Source organism: Furipterus horrens, unplaced genomic scaffold (assembly GCF_987537825.1).
Source record: "Furipterus horrens unplaced genomic scaffold, mFurHor1.1.pri manual_scaffold_4, whole genome shotgun sequence".
In the NCBI taxonomy this organism is placed as follows: Eukaryota; Metazoa; Chordata; class Mammalia; order Chiroptera; family Furipteridae; genus Furipterus; species Furipterus horrens.
In genome coordinates, this window is record NW_028327174.1 from 181,077,093 (window position 1) to 181,093,431 (window position 16,339).

The 16,339-nt window shown below is 41.0% G+C and overlaps 1 protein-coding gene across 1 annotated transcript in view; it reads right to left on the reverse strand.

Moving 5' to 3' along the window:
- The window catches only part of ABCA1 (ATP binding cassette subfamily A member 1), a 122,345-nt gene extending 117,259 nt beyond the window's left edge, over positions 1-5,086 (reverse strand). The window contains exon 1 of the mRNA XM_090274517.1: positions 4,877-5,086. The gene's annotated coding sequence lies outside the window, so the exon portion shown is untranslated. The remainder of the gene's footprint in view (positions 1-4,876) is intronic.
- Positions 5,087-16,339: the final 11,253 nt, after the last annotated feature.

Here is a 16,339-nt window from a genome sequence, read left to right on the forward strand (position 1 = left end):
ACAAGAACAGTGCTGTAATCCAATCTTATGGCAGTGAAAAAGAAGAGGATAATTAATTTTAACTCTGTGTTGGCAAGGAAGAGTGAATCCACAAGAGTTTATGAGGAGGATGGTATTTAAATCAGGTTTTAAAGTAGGTTTTCAAAGTGGAAAAAGACAGGGTTTCAAAGTTCATTTTGTTTTAGGATCCGAGTCTTATGCATTTTCATTCATTGTTAGAGTAAACACTCCTTAATACAGTTTATCACCTCAACAGAATGCAGAGTAATGGAAGGCTCTATCTGAAAACAATTTTAAATATGAGATTTTCATTCTCTGGCTTCAAATATTTCTAAACTGTACCTCTCCAACAACATCTAGGCTGGTTATGTATTCAGGGAACTATTTCCAGTTTTTAAAAAAAATCCAAGTGAAAATGGGTATTCACTCTTTGCCTCTTGTTGGTACTTCAATCGTCAGAACTTTGATATTGATGGGTCCTTACCCTGATATTGATAAATTCATGGAAACCAAACTGCCTGAAATGCAACCTCAGCTCCACTACTTACAAACTCCATGATCAGGCTATCTAACCTGTTTACACCTCAAAGAAAGATTACAGTAGCCACCTCATGTGGTTCTCCTGAGAATGAACTGAATTATTACATGTAAAATTCTTAAAACATCCAGCATACAGTAAATCAACAATGTGACTGTTTTTACCAAGAAGAAATGTTTTCCAAGAGTTTATTTGTAATTTGCTACACCAATTTAATGGCTAAAAGTTTCCCATCCGATTTCATTTTTTATAAAGCAGACTTTGAAACTATACTTATTTTCAGAGAAAAATGCCTTTAGAAAAGGCTAAATTTGGTTCCTAGGCAGTAATGGCAGTTAAGAGAAACAGCTCATTTCAAAAGCTCCACAACAGCCCTGGCTGGGTGGCTCGCTCAGTTGGTTGAAGTGTGGCCCCATACACCAAAAAGTTTCAGGTTCAATTCCTGATCAGGGCACATACCTAGGTTACGGGTTTAGCTCACACACTAACGTTTGTGTTTCTTTCTCTCTCCCTCTTTTCTCTCTCTCTCTCCCTGCCCCCTACCTTCTTCTCTCTCTTAAATCAATGAACATATCCTCAGGTGAGGATTAAAATAATAAAAATTTTTAAAAAGGTCCACAACATAAGAAGGACAGAACAGACAGGAATTGTATTGTATAACAACCAAGTTTTAAAAATTTTTCACCAAAGTTAGGATGGTCAGTTAAACTAGGGGTTCTCTTTTGTTCCTCATACTCTTATAGCCCAATACTCTGTCATTCCATCTTTTGTGTATTGCACAGGGAAACATTTTGAGATCATATACCTACTCACAAATACTTGGCTGAAGCAACAGTTCATTTTTCATTTTAAACCAAGAATTTGAGTTGAATAAATCTTATTGTCTGTTCTTTCCATGATGTTGCAATCCCTATGCAACCAATGTCCCAATAAGCTGAAGAGAACTTGGCTGGCCCACTCAGAAACAAGGGAAATATGACACAGGCTGTGGATTCTGATAAGGACTTAGCAGACGAACATACCAGAACACAGTGAGCATCCTTGGAAAGTCCTCTGCCAGCAGCAGCTGAAACTGTACGACCTCACTGCTTAGTATGAGATTTAAAAAACTGGAGCTCACTGGTTAGATTCAAATCTTAACTCTGCCACTTGTAAGACGTGTGGTCAGGGACAAGTTAGTTAGTCTCTCAGTTTTTTAATCCACAAAATAGGAATAATAAATCAGTTTGTTGTAAAGATTAAGTTAGTGTTAGAAAAGAATTTGGAACAGTGCTTTGGCATATGGTACTATTTAACAGTGTTTATTAAATAAACATTGCAATAACATTGGCATTTATGATGATCACCACATGAAGATATGGAGAGGGTCTCAGTTTTTAGTGTAGGCCCTCTTCTAGAAGAGTTAAATAAAACAAAGTTTCAGAAAGATCATTTAAAAGTTGATGCTGGAGTAATTGACGATACAGAGCATTATACATGTATTATTTCTTTAGTATCCAGACAGTAAATAAAAATGGATTTGGATTTGAGATTATTGGTATTTTCTAGATCTCCAAAAGGTTCATAATTAAAGAATCTAAGGCAGCGGTTCTCCACCTATGGGTCACGACCCCTTTGGGGGTCGAACGACCCTTTCACAGGGGTCGCCTAAGACCATCGGAAAACACATAAATAATTACATTATTGTTTTTGTGATTAATCACTGTGCTTTAATTATGTTCAATTTGTAACAATGAAAATACATCCTGCATATCAGATATTTACATTACGATTCATAACAGTAGCAAAATTACAGTTATGAAGTAGCAACGAAAATAATTTTGTGTTTGGGGGTCACCACAACATGAGGAGCTATATTAAAGGGTCGCAGCATTAGGAAGGTTGAGAACCACTGATCTAAGGCAATGTTCATTTAATTATTTTAAGAGCTAAAAACTGAAATCATAAGATATTAACAATGTATGACCACTACAGATATAGCATAACAACTTGCTTTATGGGACAGAAGATCCCTAAAAAAAAATTGAACTGAGTAATCATTACAACTTCTCTCTATATAAGGTAAATACTGCAGAAGATAATAAAAAGCTGTGTCATTGTTTCATTCAGTTTCATTAATGTTTAATAATATAAACACTGAGGCTTCCTAGAGCCAAGGTTGAAAACAACCAAGTCCCAATCACCCTTTTCCAATCCTAATCACTGTCTCACATGAACTGTAACAGAGTCCTAAGTCAAAATGTGTCCAGCATCCATTATAGGCCTCTATTTATATGTAAATCAAAATACTTGTTAAGGGTTGAGATTTCAAATACTCATGTGAGGGGAGACACATATCACAGGTGTCTCCTTCACAAACATGTCATACTAGATACATGGCTTGTCCTTGAAAGGGGGCTTGTGAATTATTCTGACTACATACACGGACTGGGTCACCTCTAAGGCTGATCACTCTGATTCTACTGCTTTTGCTCAAGTTGATACTGATATGCTCTGTGTATGCAATGTTTTCCAAATTCTCCCTATCATGAATTATATTAATGCTTTATAGGTGCATTTGGGGAACAGGCTGACAATGGAAATTTTGTGCTTGAAAATTATTATACTATCTGAAGTGGTTCTCCTCCTTAACATTCTCCATCCTTTCACACTTTCATTGATTTGGGAGAAGTGTCTCACCAGAATGATATGAACAACAGAAAGCCTCCGTTACTTGTGTGGTAGGTATGAGAAAAAAGGGCTGGAATGAAAGGGAGATGAGAAACTAAGCACTTTTAGTTGAGATTTAAGTTTTGTCTGAAAAGAAGATCAAAACTTAGGTTTGGGTCCCCAACTACTGTTAAAAGAACCAGTAAAACTTCGCACTGGAACTTGGAAAATTTTGTGAGCTGTTCCTTTGGAAGGGGCGGGGGTGGGGGGAGGTTCGGGCCTTAGAAAGTGACTTTTTTAAGTATCAAAGTTGTCCTCTATTATATGAATGCATATAATACCACCCACGCACTTTGTGAAGTATCACTGAAAAGCCTTAGGTTTTTTTTATAAATAATGTAAAAGATAAGGATCAATTACCTTCATTGCCAGAAGTTTCTCCCCCTCCCCAGCTTTTTTTTCTTTTTTTTCTTTTTTTAATCTTATTTCCTTCTTTCTAATAAGTGCTGAAAAGAGGCACCTACACACAATTCTGGCAGTAGCCCACACCCCAAGAACCTTCCAAAATAGCAATGGTCTGGGAGTCAAGAAACATTCTAACAAAAAACAACCAGAATTCGCCTGATCTCCCAGGTTTCCTTCTTCACAGGATTTCGGTTGGAACCCGCGAGCGACAACGCCTTGCAGAGCCCGGCTCCGCTCCCGCCACCGGGCGGATTCTCAAGCCACAAGGCCAGGAGGCGCTGCGGGCCAGTCCCTCGAGGCCACCGGCAGCCGGAGCACAGCTCTCCCCACCCCCACCGCAGAGCCCAGCCCAGCCGCGGAGCTCCCAGTTCTGCACCGCCCGCCGGGGTTACTCTCGGTCATTCCTCTGCACCATCTCGCCCCAGCTTCTCCATCCGTGTCTTAGGCTGCCCCCAAGAGACCGGCAGCAAAGGGCAAGAAGATGTGGGGGGGTTGGGTGGAGGGGGAATGGGCACCTCAGCTCCAGGTTTGCGAAGGCTCTCCAAGTCTTGTTTTTAAAAATAACAAAACTCGTCCATCCCGAGGCGCCTGGGACGCCAGCTCGCGTGAGCGCAGGAGACCATAAGCAGGACCCCCAAGTCAAACAAAGCCCCTGAGGCCTCAAGTGAGTAATACCGCCACGGGACCCCGTTTGGGACACCTCCCAATCGAGTTCTTAGGGAATGAGAACGCGCCGCTCCGGCCTGAGGGCGCACGGGGTGGATCCCCAGTTCCTTAAGAACGGAGTGGGGACCAAGTGTAGGCATTCATCCCGGTGGGCGCCCGCTGACCCGCAGCCAGTGGGGTTTCTAGCAGACTCGGGCGCTTCCAAACAATGGGAAGCGCTCGGTGCAGGACCTGCCACTCTCCCCATTCCGGCAACAGCGCCCTCAGCACGACCAGGAGCCCCCCAACCCACTGAGCCCGAGGCATTGTGCCCAGGTCTCCACGCCCACAGATGCTCCCCGGGCTCCACCGCAGGGCAAGCCCGGAGCGCAGCAGCGCCGCGTCTTCGGGTCGCCAGAGCTTGTCCCTAGGACGTCCTCCCCGCATTATGCCACCCCCGCACCATTTACATTGCAAGAGATGGGGGTTCGGACTAAAGTCCCCAAAACCTAGCGCCTCCCAAAACCTCCTCAGCCCCAAAACAAAACAATAACGTTAAGTCACTGAAGAGCCTCTTACCTGTTTTCCACTTTTGTGTTTTCGTCTCTTTTCCCCACCCCTTGAGAAACCCTTCCGAAGAAGGGAGGGAAATTAAGGGGGAAAGGAACAGAGAGCCCCAAGAAATTGGCTCTGGTAGCCCTCGTCCTGCGGCGCCCCTTGCCCTGCCCACCTGCGCCCGGGGAGAGAGGTATCGGCTTGGTTCTGTGGGTCCTAGTCCCACTCACTCGCCCTCGGAATTACCGGGCTTTTGCCGGCACTAGTTCCTTTTATAGATTCGGCTGCGCTGAGAGCGGAGGTTACTATCGGTCAAAGCCTGTTCTGTCTCCCTCCTTCCCCGCCCCCTTCCCCAGCCTCTGTTTTTGTAGCTCAGTCACTCAGCAGAAAGCACGTGGAGCCGCGCCCCGCCCCTTAAACGGGCGACGTCCCTCAGCTCCCCGCAAGGCGGCGGGTGAAAGGTAGGGGAAGAGGGGAGCTGCAGGCAGCGCCCGCTGCTCAGATTGCGCCCTCTGACCCGGCCCGAGCTGGAAACGAGGAGACTGTGCCTGCGCGGGACACTGCCTGTCTCATCCATGTTTCTGGCAGCCAGCAGCGCTGGTGAAAATCCCTTCCACCGAACTCCTGCTTTCAGCTATTTTTTTCCCCTTTGTTTGTCCGTTTACTCAGTGAGTGGGAACTCGAGGCTGAAAACCATCCTGACCCCACCCCTTCAGTCTTTCTTTCCTTCCAGATGCCTAGGGTGTGGAGGAAGGCGGACAGTCCTCTAGATAATTGGCTGGTCGTTTTATTTATTTATGTGTTTTTTCACCACAAACCCAGACTTTGGTAATCAATAGGCAAGCTATTGCCTTTGGGATTTCTAGCCTGGGCCTCCCAGGTCCCTGGGTAGGCTAATGAAAATCATCTTGCTTCTTCTCTTCATAAACTAAGAAAAGGCAGGAAGCCCAAATGACAGGACAATATGGATCAGCCCCCTCTTATTTTCAATGTATTGGTCAGGGTCCCAGTGATAAATGCACAAGGCTTGTATTTTAGCTTCCATAGATTTGCAAAGTGTAGCTAGAGAATCGTAGTTGTGTAAAATGATATAACCGTGCCAGATTTCCAACTTCTTTCTCTAGCTTTGGCTTTGAGTCAGGAGCAAGACGGCGCATAAAATTTGACGGACAGAGAGGCAAGATTTCAAATGGAGGCACACATACTTATGTCTAAATATTTAAGTTATAAATCAAGACAACGAACTGTAGAATAAATGTCTCCTGCCTTGACAAAGATAACTTAGAAGCAATCTGGAAGAGTAGGTTCACATTCAAACTCCTTATAGTTTGCCCTGAGTTTTAGCAAGAAGGTGGTGAAATGGGAGAGCCTGTCCCAGTCCCTTTCTCTTGCCACCTCCAGCCCCATCATAATCCAGAACCTCCACTGTGTGCATATGGCCTCCCAGCTGCATAAGCTTCCTCCATGCATACAGTTAAAGCCACAACCTGAGCTTAAGTGCATACACCAGTGAGGAGACCCATGCCGACCCTGGAAAGTGCACTTAGGGACCTTAGGTCAAGGAACTCTGGGATTCTAGCACTCTGGTGTCATGGTCCCTTGGCCCTGTGGACTGCTCACACTTAGGAAGGGATGGAGTTTGCAGAGGGCCAGAACCAAGCCTTGTAAAGCTCAGGGTACAGGAGAAAGATCCCTCTTGCCTGGGTCAAAGGACAACCCTGGCCAAGAGACTTGGATTCTGGGGTCAAATTTTACTGAACCACATGATCCACAACTTTCTCAGGCAGGTGCTTAGACCACTGGGGCAACTTGACCAAGGCTATGATCCACAACTTTCTGCCTCCGTTTCTTCATCTATAAATGGAGAAGATATGTATTCACTCCTGACCTCACCAATTTTGTTCATTTAAGCTTCTTGAAAGAATGGCATTGTAAACAAAGAGGTTGTTATTAGATGACTATTAATGTCAGTTTCAGGTACCAGCCATGGCCTATAAAGTTATTCCCATGCCAAACTTTTAAAACTCCAGGTCTATCGCTGACCCTCTAGATATAAAGTAAAGCTCTTGGAGGAGGTGTTACCATTCCACATGTGTTTTGGGGGAGTGATTAGGCCTCCCTGACTCTTCATTCCCTGTACCACCCCCACCCCTGCACCCACCCACTTATCACAGTGCTTAAAATCCCACCACCAAATTATTCCTTTTAGAATTTTGAAGGCTACTATTCCCAAGACCACACCTACTAAAAAGCAGTCCCTTAGATTGCTCTACTGGGGAATGAGCAACAGTAAGTCCTATGCAAATGACACAGATAGGATGCTGGAGAAAGAAGATGAGCCCAAGAAGAAGATGAAAGCCCCAGATAGAGGACAGTCATTGATTCTAATTACATAAGTCAACAGCCTCAAAGTCAAACTTGAACAACCTGTGATGTTACCTCTACAATGAATGCATGCACACTGTACTTTTTGAGACCTGTTTATAAGTCTCATTGATTTCGAACAATAAAAGAGCCCAAGCCTCCACAGAGACTAAATGACTTTGTAACAGTTGGGGAGGGACCCCCAAACTCTCCACAGCCCATGGTTTTGGGGATGGGGAAAGGAAAAAAATGCAACTTTTAAGGTACTTTGCATATCTATGGCAGGCTGGTAGCTAGGGCCATAAAAGGATGGATGATACTGTTTAAGATACATGTACTTTGCATATCAGTGACAAGGAGAGAGCCGAGCCTTTCCTAAAGGAGAGAGCCAAAGGAAAAGAGAGAGCCAGAAGAAAAGGAAAGAGCCATTGAGAAAAGGAACCAGCGATAATGGCGAGGGCCATGCTGTTTGAGAGGATGAAGAAGGACCCCATGGTCCACCATGAAGTCTGGTGTGGAAGAAGGAGCCATGTAGTTTTGAAAGGATGAAGAGAAGACACGCGGTCTGAAAGGGTGTAGACGGGAGTCGACTACTCGTTCTGGTGTGTAGGAGAAAGAGCCATGATGTAGCAGCCATGCAGTTTGTAGTCAGGATCCGGCCATGCGGCCTGGGCAAGTAAGAAAGCAGGCAGGCTGCTGCTTTGATCATGTCCACTCCAGCTGACTCTGAAACCACTACGGACTCTGCCTCACAGACCCAGACTCTCTCTGGACCCTTGGAACTCAGGACACAAGGAAAGGACACTCTCTTAGGACTTGTGCCTTTCCTGGACTTCATCATGATCCAGTGTAGCATGGCACATGCTTTTGTGGACTATTATGTAGAGACTAATGACAACTTACCCCAGATCCTGAAGGAGAGAGCTGACAGATAAGGAGTAGGGAACTATTGGGCTTGGTTTTGGCTTATAGCCTTTTAGGGAGCCAGGGAAGTGCTGGGTGTTGTGGGAGAACAGGGCTCTGAGCAGGAGCATTCCCAGCCACCTCCCCCCTCCAAGCTTGGAATATTGTAAATAAAGACCTCTTTTTCCCAACGCTAATTGTTGGGTCATACACCAGGTGCCACGTGAACGAGCCCGCTTTTGCTCAGTAACAATTCAGCCAGGTGATACAGGGACATGAGTCTGATGACACCAAACCCATTCTTTGCCAACTGTGACAGATTCATATGATTAAAATACTGGATTGCAAAAGTTAGAGCCTGAGAAAACATGTCCCTTGAGAAAGTTTACAAGTGTGAATTCTTTCCCTTGAATGCCGTGGGTTGATTTGTTCCTGAGTACATTTTAGTGAACTTTCCTCCAAGTCTTTAGATTCTTGCTAACACCAACAACAAAACTCCAAGTCTCCACCTCACATGACTGTTTCCAAATAAGTGGGAAGAGCCTTCTGAGTTTCTATTGCTCTGAAGAAGCTGATTCTGTAAATGTAGCCCAGGTGGCTTCTGTTCTGAGATGACCCTGGCATTTCCTAATCACAGAATTGCCCTTCAGGCAGCTGTGACTTTGGAGACCCTGATAGAAATCATGGAGCTACAGAGAAGCTCTATTTAATCATTTCATTGAGACTTTTCAATTAGGGATTATCTAAAAGGCTTTCTTGGACGTTGCTTTAATATATAATATCTGTTAACTGCTCTATATAAATGTACATGTACACATTGTTTTTTTTTTCATTTTATTTATTTTTTTTATTTTGATTTTTCAATTACAGTTGTCCCCTTTGTACACATTGTTTAAAATATAAATGATTTTCATCATAAATGTAGTTTGGTTATTATATATTCTGTTTGGTCCCTGGAAACTCTGGAAAAAAAAAAAAACCATTACAGACAGTCAATGAAGAATAAAAAAGAGAGTGTTCTAAATTCAAGTTGAATTTCTTACAATTAAAAAGACCTAATATCTGGATTTATTTGTTTATTTATAGCATTCCTGGACAATGAGAGGTGCCTCAAAATAAAATTTAGAAAAATAGGTAATACTTTCATATCGTATAAGGAGGCGCAAAAGCACCCATAGTTCATATTTGAGTCAGCTTAATTCCAATGCATGGTTAGACACATAAACAAATTATCAAGCAATCAATGTTCAAACCAACAAAAACACGAGAAATTACCATTATTTGTGGAGAAGCCATATATTACATAAGCTCTCGATACCTACAAATTCAATTTAATTGGACCAATGCAGTCCCCTTGTGTATTGATGTGACTCCCATTGACATCTAAACATGATTCAAAACCATTATGCCTCTGGGCTTGAGTAAGATGGTTGTTCTGTTTATCAGTGGGACCAACAAATTCTTCTGGCCTATAAACAGGTATAGTCCCTGAATTACTAATTCATCAATGAGTTACAACTCTTTTTTAAAAGCCATCTTTTCAACCTGCCTCCCTTCATGCTCTTCTTCCCTTAAGAGCCAAACTGCTGAAAAGATTTCATTTCTACTCCTTCCATTCATTCCCTCTCCAGCCCATTTCAGGCAAACTCTTGCCCCCACCACTGAGTCCATTTCATCCAAACTCATCAATGACCTCCTTAAAAAGAGAGCAAGAAAGGCTAAGTGCTTTCTTTTTTATCATTATTTAAAAAACAACAACAACAACAACACCTGCTTAATTGGTATTGCTGATGACCTCCTTTAAGTCCTTAGGCCACCTGATCACTGGTATTTGACACTACTGACCACACCTTCCTTCCTGAAACTAGTTCTCTTGTATTGCGTGAATCTGGTTCTCTTCTAACTCTTCTGCCTGTCGGTTAATGTTCTTTTCCTGACTCCTCTTTCTATTTCTCTTCGTTATTTCTACACACTCCCCTCCAGTGACTTCAATTAAACCCTGTATCACCAGCTTTCCTCTCCTTGCTAAGCTCCTGGACGATGCTCCCCAACACACGTAGAGCAGTCAGCAGCACCTGTGATGTGCTCACTCCAGCTCAGAAGAGCTGAAGGTGTGTATCTCTCCCCACTTCAGCAATAAGTGACTTCCACTGGTCCACTTTCAAACTCACCAGGGGTGGGAATATTTACCCCACTGGAAATCCAATACAATCAGGGCTTTTTCTTTTTCAGAAAGCCGGTTGTTGACAGTTATCGGCACAAAAGTGAATGGGACATTCTACCAAGTAAACCCTGAGCCAATTTTTTAATCTTCCCTTTAAATCTCCCTCCTCCACCTGCATTTTAGTGTTTACTTCACTTAATGACATTATCATCCACACACCAACTAGGGGAAATCATAGTCATACTTGCTTAGTTCTTCATCGCTCTGTCTCTTTCTCTTCCTATTCTGAAAAGCACCAAAGTCAGGTCAAACAGACTTAAATATCTTTTAAGTGTGTTCCTTCATCTTCACCCCCACTGCCTAAGTCCAAGCCAAACGTCTGGGCTTCTGTATTGCAGTAACCTCCAAACGCCATTTCCTGCCTGCTTTTATTTTCCTCCCCTTCCTATTTACCTTCCCTACCACAGGGGAGTCATTTTTGCTTGGGGGCAAAAAAAGCTAAGCCAGTGGTTCTCAACCTTCCTAATGCCACGACCCTTTATGGTGACCCCCAACCATAAAATTATTTTCGTTGCTACTTCATAACTGTAATTTTGCTACTGTTATGAATTGTAATGTAAATATCTGATATGCAGGATGTATTTTCATTGTTACAAATTGAACATAATTAAAGCATAGTGATTAATCACAAAAACAATATGTAATTATGTGTTTTCCGAGAATCTTAGGCGACCCCTGTGAAAGGGTCGTTCGACCCCCAAAGGGGTCGCGACCCACAGTTTGAGAACCACTGAGCTAAGCAAACCAATACAAATCCCCAAACTGTCTAATCGTCTATCTTTTTTCTCCTCAAAGCTTTCTACCATGCTCCATTGCTTACAAAGAAAAACATACCTGCAAATTTCCTTTAAAAAATCTACAAAGACCTTTGCAAACATGACGTTTGGAGGTGTACGCAGCCTAGTTGTAGGCCCTTCTTCCCCATGCTGTCTCTGCCTATCCCCTCTTCCACAGACTTCCGCGTAGTTTCCCATTGCTTGGAAATCCTTCTCATCTTCACTCTGTCCTTCTGTTTAAGAGTACGTATTGAAAGAGATGGATGGAATTAAATAACTAACTCTGATGTGCTATTACTCTGGAAGCAGGAGGCAAAGGCGACAGAAAAAAAAGAGAGAAACCACTTCCCCCCCCCCGTTAGATGGCAAGTATGAGGTAGAGGGTAGATATGAGAGAGAGAGAAATATTACTCAGATTAATAGACAAATAATACCCTCAGCTCAGATCCATTAGTAAGTGAGAGGGGAGACAGTACCCTTAAGTTTGAAAAGAAAATAACTGGACTTTGTGGATTAAAATAAACTAAGCATTTATTGTAACAGAAGTGATGCATCTGCATTATTCTCGCCTTATTCAGAGTACTTCTTTGACACTTCTTAAGAATCCACATTTCTGGCTGTGTTTTATTTCTTAGCCAGGAGCTTTCCTTCTCTCCAGCATATTAATAAGAGACCAAGTCATTTTTTAAAAAAAAGGAAATCCTAAAAAATATTCCAAATTTCCCTTTTCTCTTAGGCCCCAAGCCTCTCTTTTCTCCTTCAGCACTTTGGGGACTGTTCCTTCAGAAGCAGCACGGTCTTCGCTTTGATGTGCCCCTCAGTGGCCTTGTGTTGGGCTTTTGACCTGCTCTAGTGCCAGTACCTTCATGGCTTCCGCAGTGTGTCTGACAGAATGAATGTTTTGTCCCCTCAAAGACTAGCTCCCCAGATGACATGCTGTGACCATACCAGAGAAGCAGGCCTTTACTTCCATTTTCGCTGCCATGCTCCTGTTGACTAATGTTGTCCAGTGAAGTGTGAGCAATTTCTTAGGTGGTTACTTGTGCTAGAAACCTACACATGCAGAATCACCCACAAGGATGTAAATTGGCAGAGAGTGAGCTCCATTCCCAGAGGCCAGGGGCTTTCCACAGAGCTGACCCTAAAGCTGGTTTGCTCTGGATTCACTTTATGACCTAGCAGAGCTCAGCAGGAAGTCCCCACTTCTGACTACTCACCACTGTGAGTAGGCAGGCCTGAACACCCTCCTAGAAGAGGAAAAAAAGCTAAGTTGAGGATCTAGTCCTAAGACATATAAGGAAATAAAATCAGAGGTTAAAGAAAGAGGAAAATTATGTAAAAAATGAAGATCATAAAATCTGAGGGTGTCAGTGACATGTGAATTGGTCCAACATTCTGATGGGCAACTTAGCAATATGTATTAAGAGGCTTTGACCCACTAATTTTGCCTGGAGGAATTTATGCTAAGGAAAGAACCAAATATATGATCAATTATTTATGTTCAAAATGTTTGTCACTATGTTATCTGCAGAAGTGAACACTTTTAAAATATTTAATCATCTAACAGCATGAAAATTCTAGAACAATCTCTGATAAACTCATATAACAAAATTCCATGTAGTCATTAAAATAAAAATAATTTTTAAGGTAGTGATATGGGAAACTGCTTATGATAAATGTTAATAAAAAAAAGCAAAGATACAGTTATGTGTATAAATAATTTATATTTGTTAAAATTAATTAGTAGTATATTTCTACTCTTTTCATTGAAATATATGTGTTTAAGAAAGAATGGAAAGAATGTCATCTAAAGTTAACAGCTATTTGCTGTGGATGGTGCAATTAGAAGCAAATTTTTTATACATGTCTATATTTTACAAAACTTCTAGGATAAACATAGTCTATTTTTTAGCTAAGAAAAATGGCATTAAGTTTGTAGATAAGTAGTGGGAGGAGATAGTTTACAACTGCAGAAAGGCAGACCATGAATTACCACGTGGAAACAGTAAACCCTAACATATTTCAGAAGAATGTACACACAGTAATGAAAAACAGAAGAAAATGTGGAGAGATGAAAATGGTTAAGACAGCTAAAACTTTTTTGGTAAATAGGTCTATAAATTGTTTAAAAAGGAAATAAAATGAGAGGATTTTAAACCAATCTTAAGGGTCCACGGCTAAGTGAAAAATTCTTTATTTGTGTAACATATCTGTGTGTCCTTGGGCACATTGCTTCATCTTTCTGTGCCTCAGTTTACTCATCTATCAAGTGGAAGTAATAGTAGAATCTACCTTGTGAGTATTAAATGAGATAGTACATGTGATGTGCTTGTACTGTGCCTCACATATGGTAAGTGCTCAACAAACGACAGCTGTTTTTACTATTATTACCATTTATTATCATTACTATTATTATCCCAAACAACAATATAACTGTTCCTCAATGCCTACTAAAAACTTAACAAATGTGACTCCTTTCCAAAATTCCAGTTTGTGGATTTTTAAATTGATGTTTTTAATCAGATTAACCAATATAAACTACATCATCAGCCTGGAGTTCAAATACAAATATGGTCATATCTCTTTTCAATCTTTTATTTAATTCCTCAAATACCCACTTGCCTATTAGCTGGAAGTTCAACATCTCTTTCTTGGGATTTCCCTCCCTCTCTCTCTCCCCCAGAATTGCTTAAGAGCCCTGGGAACTTCCACAACAATCTAGCTATCACCAGCCAGTTGCTCTGTCACTATCACACAGTAGTACCACTGAAAATTGGTGCCTCGAAGCTCACTGCTGGAATTAGGTCCTGACCATGGAACAGCGTTCGTCGTACCCAACTTTTAGACTCCCAAAGTGTATGCACTTTAGTTTTTATCAGAATTTGTACACTGGCAGCCCATGGCTGCCTGCAGCAATCTGACACATGGTTTGGGATAAAGTGTATTGGTGTCTTATTTGAAATAGTTGTCAAGATTGGAAATAACACACAAAAATCTTTATTTCTTGCTTCTGTTGAAAAGGTGGAGGACCTGACCACAGGAGGCCTATTCCTACATAGTAACAATGATCTGACACTGAAAAGAGAGTCTCTCTAGATGGAATATGCCATTTGCGCTTTGCCCAAGGCCCCAGTAATACCTGTTTTTTTCTTAAACAGCCCGACTTACCTAAATGTTGATGAAATTTAAATCTATCTGAGAGTCCTTTTACAATATAACTGAACTCTCTGCATTCATAAGAATTGCATCTTTCCTTAGAGATTATAACCCTGGGTTTCTACTTTTGCTAGCTTGAATTTGATTTTTTTAAGGCACACAATTACATTTGGAACAGAACCCAACTTGAGTCACAGAGCAGCAAAAGGCATCACCACCTCTAACAAAAGACATACCACTTCCTCAAAAATCTCACCCTTCTCTAGTATCAAAAGCCTAGTAAAATCAGCAGGGAAATGTCAAAGAGGTCAGAAGCAACACTCTCTTTTGGTCACTAAAAATGAGATCAAACAAATACATCCAAACCCATGAGAGGCCCAAGTTTGGTCCAAGACTCTGTGTTTATTGAATTAAACCCTGGAGATAAACAAAAGAAGCAAGATTGAAAAAAGCAGGCAGCATTTCACTGGAGGGTGGGCAATAAGGCAAATTTGGAGAAGAGATGGATCAGGAAAACATGTGAGCAGCTGGGAAGAAAAAAGCATTCCCAACGGAATCTGCAGTGTGTGTGAGAGTTTCCAATGACCTAAGACTCTATGAAATAATGGCAATTATTTCTTCCGAAGACAACTTGTTTGTCACCTTATATTTCTATGAAATTACCAGTGTGTCATAGAACATCTGATACAGTGAAAATTACCTTTGCCTTTTTCTCACTCTCATTTACTTAAAACCAGGCAAAGGCAAACAGAAATGTGAAACTTTGAGACTTCAAGGAACCTGTAGAGTCATAGTAATTTGATTCGAAAAACAGATGCTTGACAAGAAGTTATATTTAAATCAACCATCAAATCTATCAGGACATAATTTCTAAATTTAGTAATAGGTAACCTTTCCATTTTGTCCTCCCAATCACCATATGCATAGAATCGTACTTTATAGTTTTATGCTAAACCAGGTGCTTTATTTATTGTTTAATCCTATAAACACCTTCAAGTTATATTCTATCAGCCCCAGAATTACATTTTAAATATCAAAGACAACTCATCAAAAATGAGGAATTGTTAATAAATAACACGAATTGGAGGTGAAAAGTTAAACAATGGAAATAATATTGCTGGTCTCAGCAGTCCTAGAAATATACATTTGGGGTGTGCATGACATTTGAATAAACCTGTTTTGATTGCAGAAAATGTTTTCATAGTCTAAAACCCAAACCTTCAAACTTTGCAAGGGTTTTTTGTAAAAAAAAAATTTTTTTTAATATATAAGTAATACATACACATAGTCAAAGGTTAACACTATAACAAAGGTATAAAGAAAAAAGAGTATAGAAAAAGTATAAAGAAGAAAAGGGAGAATCACTGTAAGCCCATTACCGAGAGATGATGTCTGTCAATGTGTCTTCTTCCAGAAGTTTTTCTATAAATAAATATATATTTAGATATATACTTCCCCCTATTTTAAAAAATAAGTGCATGCCCTATATGCTATTTGTAAACTATTATTTCATTACATATTATGGACAATTTTCCATGTAAACAAGCGTAGATTTATATCATTTTAAATGGATGGATAATATTCCATTGTACACATGTATCATGACTTAAAACCAAATCCTTACAGATAGACATACAGTTTGCAGCTCTTTTTAATACCATAAATGATATAGCCATGAACATCTTCGGACTATGCAAAGATTCCTTAGAACATTTTTGTAAATTTGGAATTGTCAAGTAATAGACTAGACATGCATTGCATTTTGATACATGTAGGTAAATTATTCTCCATAAAGTTGACACCAATGTATGAACAGGATATGAGACTGCCTAGTTTTTAAATAATTGTTATAAAGTAAAATTTACTTTTTTCTTTTGGTATGAAGTTCTATGAATTTTAACACATATATAGATTTGTTACCACCACCACCATCAGGATATAGAACAGTTTTGTCTCCCCAAAATCTTCCTCATTCTATTTCTTCATAGACACACCTCTCCCTCCCCTGACATCCAAACCCTTGGTAACCACAGATCTAGTCTCTGTCCCTATAATTTTGTCTTT